This window comes from Triticum aestivum, chromosome 7D (genome assembly GCF_018294505.1).
Source record: "Triticum aestivum cultivar Chinese Spring chromosome 7D, IWGSC CS RefSeq v2.1, whole genome shotgun sequence".
NCBI lineage: Eukaryota > Viridiplantae > Streptophyta > Magnoliopsida > Poales > Poaceae > Triticum > Triticum aestivum.
In genome coordinates this window covers 403,295,504-403,302,033 of record NC_057814.1, presented here as the reverse complement: position 1 = coordinate 403,302,033, position 6,530 = coordinate 403,295,504, and the positions used below count along the sequence as shown (strand labels likewise).

Genomic DNA, 6,530 nt, shown 5'->3' with positions numbered 1-6,530 from the left:
CCACATCATAGTAATCATATATACCATTAGCATAAGAAGTCAAGGTTTCATTATCATTAAATTCACACGAAAAGGGAAGGTGTGGAGCCTTCATCCTAGAGCAGCATGTATAATCATACTAGAGGCTGGGGCGCCACCTGGTGGCGCCACCTGAGGCGGGCTTGTGTGCTCCTAGTCTAGTTATGCACATGGTTTAGAAACTGTGTTATGTAAGTGAACATTGGCTCATGAGCAGATTAAATGTCTCACCGTTTCTTTATGTAATCACCAGCAAGTAAATTAGGCAAAGAAATGCCGCATACGAAGGTCATGTAGGAAAGATAGTATATCATAGAATCAAATGCATTATATGAAGTGTAACCCATACATAGGAACTTATCTCTCAAATAGTATCTCATAGAATCAAATGCATTATATGAAGTAGTACACATTACGGGTTCATGGTCTTCTATATCCAGAACAACGATTACAGTGGCACACGTTGCTGATGCTCAGTGTTGGTGGTTCAGTTCTGGCATATGCACAGAAAAATGAAACCATCTTACAGCACCTAGGAGGCTGGCATGTAGTCGTTGTGGTAATGCATCAACTTATCAACTGAGAATTTATTTAAGGGAAAAAAATCTTATCAGCTGGCAACAGTACAAACTTCAGTGACCTACCATTCTCAGTAATGAAGACTGGTGGATTTCCATACTTCTCTTCAACATAACATGTTTCACCAGAGTGAACATTACCCAGGAAACTATGTGTAGCCAACTCGATGCTGCGTGAAAGTAGACACATATATGTGTATTATCAATTAAACATGTAATTAAATAAGAAGGAAAACAAAAGTTTAGAGAAAATTTGAAGTTGCTTGTAAGCTGCATAGCACATGTAGGAAATCATCCATACTGACACTGGATTATGAGGTTGTTCATATGTTTGTTTATCATGGCTGACCAGTCGAGATGACTGCAGCATCCGTTGAAGCATTGAGCATGACAAGTTTCCTGACCCACATCCTGTCGTTCCTACCATATAATGTTGTGTAGTGGTTTATGCCGACCAGCAAAAGTTAGATCAAATCGATTTCATCAAGTGATGGTAGTCTAGATAACCGGCAGTGGGATATCTTAGTAGTGAAAGTTAGATCAAAAGCGTAGATACCCAAGAATAGGATACCTTGTGCACACAAACTCAAAATAAACTGTTCTTGGTTTTCATTCTAAACAACATGATAATTCTGCGTCCATAGCAAAACCTCAAGAAGATTTGAATGCAAGAAAGATAACCACTTGGAGTTACTCATGTAGAAACAGAAGGGGAGAAGGAGACAGTTCAAAAAACTGAAAACCATAGCACATGGAAATAAGCATTCAGTAGTTGATTTACAATCAACGTCAATGGATCATTCAACTTAGAGAAAGAACAGCTCAAGTGTCTCAGCACTCGATTACTTAACTTGTTATCATTGACTTGAACTAAATTTTAGAAAATTGAAATCTCATGACTTACGTCGAACCCTGTCAGCCTTCTTGGATTTTCTTCAAAGACCTTATAAACATAGAGGAACATAATCTGCACAAACAAAGAAGAAATGCTTTAGGAGTAGGGCATTGGAAGAAAGAGGTAAGTAAAATCAGGAGAAAGAAGCGCATGTGTGCCTGCGTTGTGCTTCTCCTGTTAATGCCTCTTGTGTTTGTTGGGTTGACGGGCGGCGACGCTGGAGCAGGATGGAGCCAGCCATCTCAACAAAACAGGGTCATCTTCGATCACATCACCATCACTCGCTGAATTTCCATCAAACAAAGACCATGCCAATTATGGGCTGCAAGCTTTCATCACACCCAGCCTCGAATGTTGAACCTTGCACAAGCTAAATTTGGCACTTTTATATTGAAAATAAAACAATACTTGCATGTATCAACATCGCATTTGTTTTCCTTGGTGTACTGTAACTATCTCCACCACATCAAGCAGTCTTTGCAAGTTAATAATTCATCAGACACTGAAGAGTGCACTGCCAAACATCAAGAAAATAAGTTGGATTCAGTTTGGCAGATGAAAGTATTGGACATGAGAGAAACTGTGTTGTTGGATGGTTGATCTTGCCGTCGTCGTAGTTTGCAAGGTGAGGTGAACTGACCTTGTTAAAAACTAAAGGCTACATTGTTGCTGCTTGATGTGATCTTGGTTGGTAATTCCATCACAACATGTCAAAGCTGCACCTGCGGTACATAGTTTTAGCTAAAATAGTGTGCTTAGAGTCAACATGCGGCTATTAGAAAGTTCAGACAAATTAAAGGAGCAGAACGATGGTGCTTGTATCTTGTCTCAGGATGGTGGCAAGAGGACACTACATCAAGGGAGCACATGAAGCATCTACCATAGGGCTATGCCTACTGTGGAGACGGTGGCTCAGATCTACGGCTTGGCGTTACCAGAACCTATGACCGAAAGCCGTGCCAGTCCCCTGCCTCTCGTTCCCCAGAGACCTCGCCAGCGCACCCGACACCATGGATGCTGCCCGAACCCGGGCCGCCATGCCGGTAGTGTCGCGGCATGGATCGGAGACCTGGCCCCATGAGGCAGACAGATCTGACGCTGCCACCGCTCAGGGGTTCAGGTCTGCGCCAAGGGCCGAGCCTCCTCATCGCCGCCATTCTCCTAGTGACCATCTAGGAGATGCAGGCTTACCATAAGAGGAAGGTTAATCTGAGCTAGAAGAATAGAGGTAGGGTTTTAGAGTGGAGATGTCCTTAGACAGCCTAGAGATGCTAGGACTACGCCTTCATCGAAGCATATAGGTGTAGCATCTGTTAAATCCCAGTGAGAGCTTCAATGCAACGTCATTGGCTGGCAAGAGAAGTGAGAGGAGGAGAGAAAGAAAGAGTGGGGAGAGCAAGTGTAGCATTTGTTCAAATCAGGTTTAGGCAAGATAAGATACCGCCCATAACCTATAAGATAAGAAATAGGCCATGGTAGCACATCTATAACCATCTGCATCCATGCGGAACATGAAGCACACACATGCACTTGGTATATTACTGTATATAGGACACCAAGCACCTCACAGCATTTGGGTTAGTATAATTCTATAAGCATACATAAACAACAGGGAAACATAAACTATAAAGAGCATATACACCTAAAGAATGAACTAATCTATGAAAAGCAATAAAAGAATTATATTTGCATACAAATTAAAGGCTGTACTCTATACTTCAGTATTACTAAGACCAATTGAATCATCAGAAATATACGTATAGGATAGCTAGTATCTAAATAACCAAGAATCACACCTGGAAGTTATATTTACATAAAAAGGAACCAAAGCAACAGCTAGTAGGAACCAGCTAATCGGTGAAAACATGTCATCCCAGGCCAATTGCATATCGAGCCATGTACGACAAGCTAGCCATGCAACACAACAGAATTACCACAGGGAGCAGACTTACATCGCCAAACCCTTTTGCACAAAAGGTATCAACCTAACACAGCCTAATCGGATTCACGCACACAAATCATTCACTTCATCAGGACTCCTTACTTGCAGGTGTCAATTAGTGAAACAGTAACTCAAAACCAAACAGAGTTGTAACTAATGGTGAATTCCCTATCAACACTAAGAAAAGTGAGCAATTTGGTAAATGATAGAATGTCGATGAATAGTTTTACTTGGATGCAAAAGGGAACATTCTGAATTCATGTTCAGATGAGAAATACCAAGATGTGGCAAGCAGAAGATCAGGAAATCCTTATCCTGAGCCCTGGGCGCATCATACAGAACAAATTTGTGTCAAAACAAGAGCTCAAAACACTTCTAAAATATGTATGAGCAATTAGCATTTCTGAATTTGTAGCAACATGAGAAGCTAGCAACATACCTTTGCATCAGTGAATGTGGATCTGCGGCACATCCAGACATCCAATAGATCCAAAATGCACGCATAATTATAACAGTAGACCGTTTGGGTATTCCTTGCTAAGTTCTTCATTGTTCCATGGCCTGTGAAAATGCAGCAGTGTGATGTCACACTATTGGTACAGAAAAACTGCTACAAAAATGACAAGAAAATCCGAAAATTGTGCTTGTGCGCACTATAGTGCCTGGCCATCAATATTTTGCATCAAATCTCAGCAAATCCTCTAAATTCATATATCATGAGGTTCTTCCGATAATCTAGTAACATAATCCAAACTGGCCGATGCCGAATCCTTCAGAACTCATGGCTGACATAAAACCAGTGAAATCAATAACACAACAGAACAATAATTAAATACTTAGTTTTACTTAAAAGTTATTTTTATTTACATATCTAAAGCCATCGGCGCCTAACATTGTCAAACTAATTAACTTCCAATTGAACTCTACAAATACAGTGCTAATTAGCTTATAAGTAGATGCATACTGGAATTATATTACTTGATATGCGGTGAAAAGTTGGCCTCGACGTCCTCGTTGGTCACCTCTGTTTCACCACACGTAGACAAGAACTTCACAAATCTGCAAAATAATATATATTCATTTTCTTTTTTGCATCAAAAATTATGAACCAATGTATACATTTTTTCCTAACTAATGCTAACAAAATTCTTCAGGACACAAATCCAAAATTAATATATAGTCCAGGAGATCCAGAAAGTGGAATAGCAACTTATAAGAACATGCTCTCCTAAATCAGAGGTTTATTCAAAAAAATAAGAAAGGATCTGCAGAGGACCTCCTCTTCTTCCCCAATCCATCTCTTTCTCTCCCTCCTCTTCCTCCCGGATGTAACCTGCAGCAGCACACCTCTGTCAGCCGGTAACTGAGCACCACGGAAATCCACGCAGAATCCTAAAAATCACCCAGCCATCGCATCAAACACAAGCACATGTACCATGATTGATATCTGAGACGTTCACCAGCGTTTGTGGCCGCGCCACGCGGTTGATTCTATTCTCCCTTGGCACTGAAATCCGGTGGCTCCGGCGAGATGTTGAGGGCGGGGGAGAGACAGCCGCTGGAAGAAGCCGAAGCGGCTCCAACGCGTTTGCCCACACCACCACCTGCTACGGTTGGTGCTCCCTTTTTTAGAGAAAGAGGTTGTTGCTCCCTTCTCCCCATCGACAAGGACAAGGGGCAGTTCTCAGCAACGCCTTCACCTGTGGACGCAGCTATCCCTCTCCACTCGAGCCGGGAACCTGGGAGGAGGTGAGGAGAGGTGGCAACCTCTCCCTCGCTGGTGAGCGTGCAGGACACCCGCCTTGCTGTCGGGGGAGGAGCAGCGCCGCCCTTCCTGTCAGATTAGCCCCAAGAGTAGAAGACCCTAGGGAGAAGCAGGCCTTTCTCCGGTGGGGAGCGATGGGGCGGCGGCAGCGGCAACCTTAGTTGGGGAGGAAAAATGAGAGAGACAGACAGAGAAGAGAGGAGGAGGAGGCTTGACGCGTTTTTAAGTTTTCCCCTTCGGCACAGTAAAAGACACGTGGCACAGCCCCCTCGTGCGCCCTTGTAGTGATTGTTAATGAGTTCGATCTCAAGCATAAATTCCCGGCATACCATTGCAACATTTCAATTTGATCCCATAAGAGTTTCCTTTTTTAAGTCAAGCGATAATCCCTAAAGTATTTACGTTGATCCCAAGTGTCTCCCATTATCAAGTTGAATGGGGTTTTCTTAGGATTATCAAAGTAGTGTTTTATATTTTTCACATAACGAGCATCGAGGGATTTAGGAGGTTCACCATCTCCACGAGTAGCAAGTACACCTAAATTTTTTGGTATTTCGTGTTCCATATCCATGACTAAAGATATAAAACAACTTAGAACAGAAAATGAAATCTACTTGGTGATAAATCAAACAAGCACACACGAGAATATTCACCCCAGCTATTGCTCCCCGGCAACGGCACCAGAAAAAGGTCTTGATAACCCACAAGTATAGGGGATCAATTGTAGTCTTTCTCGATAAGTAAGAGTATCGAACCCAACGAGGAGCTAAAGGTATAATTTATATTCCATTTAAGTTCTATCGACCACCGATACAACTGTATGCGCACTTAACGTTCGCTTTACCTAGAACAAGTATAAAACTATTTTGTAGGTGTAATAAGATAGATTTGCGAGATAATAAAGAACACATAAACAATTAAGTTATTTTTAGTAGAGAACTTTTTGTCACATAAGAAAGTTATTTGTCTCTAGGCAATCGATAACTAGACCGGTAATCATTATTGTAATTTTATATGAGGGAGAGGCATAAGCTAACATACTTTCTCTACTTGGATCATATGCAGTTATGATTGGAAGTCTAGCTAGCATTCGCAACTACCAAAGATCATTAAGGTAAAACCTAACCATACCATTAAGTATCAAGTCCTCTTTACTCCCATATGCAACAACCCACTTACTCGAGTCTGTGCTTCTGTCACTCATGCCACCCACCCAGGGGTGGAGCTACGTACAGCTACCCGGTGTCACTTGCACCGGGTGCAATTTACACTTACTTATTGATTTAGTATGTAGGTCATTGAATTGTTTGATATGTAGGCATGTGTTCTTTA

General features: G+C 41.9%; 2 long non-coding RNA genes across 10 annotated transcripts; both read right to left on the bottom strand.

The window, feature by feature from the left end:
- Positions 1–326: 326 nt before the first annotated feature.
- LOC123166429 (uncharacterized) lies at positions 327–1,567 on the bottom strand. Its single transcript, XR_006483515.1, has 2 exons — positions 1,501–1,567; positions 327–766 (listed from the first exon to the last, which is right to left on the bottom strand). It is a non-coding gene; the product is annotated as an uncharacterized lncRNA (long non-coding RNA).
- Positions 1,568–1,649: 82 nt separating this feature from the next.
- LOC123166428 (uncharacterized) lies at positions 1,650–5,401 on the bottom strand. Of its 9 annotated transcripts, none has more exons than XR_006483513.1 (7): positions 4,869–5,401; positions 4,710–4,766; positions 4,088–4,492; positions 3,873–3,994; positions 3,712–3,755; positions 2,132–2,213; positions 1,650–2,005 (listed from the first exon to the last, which is right to left on the bottom strand). It is a non-coding gene; the product is annotated as an uncharacterized lncRNA (long non-coding RNA). The 9 variants fall into 9 exon arrangements; XR_006483508.1 differs by having other exon boundaries at positions 4,412–4,492; XR_006483510.1 differs by having other exon boundaries at positions 3,664–3,755; positions 3,873–4,492.
- Between the last annotated feature and the right edge of the window lie 1,129 nt (positions 5,402–6,530).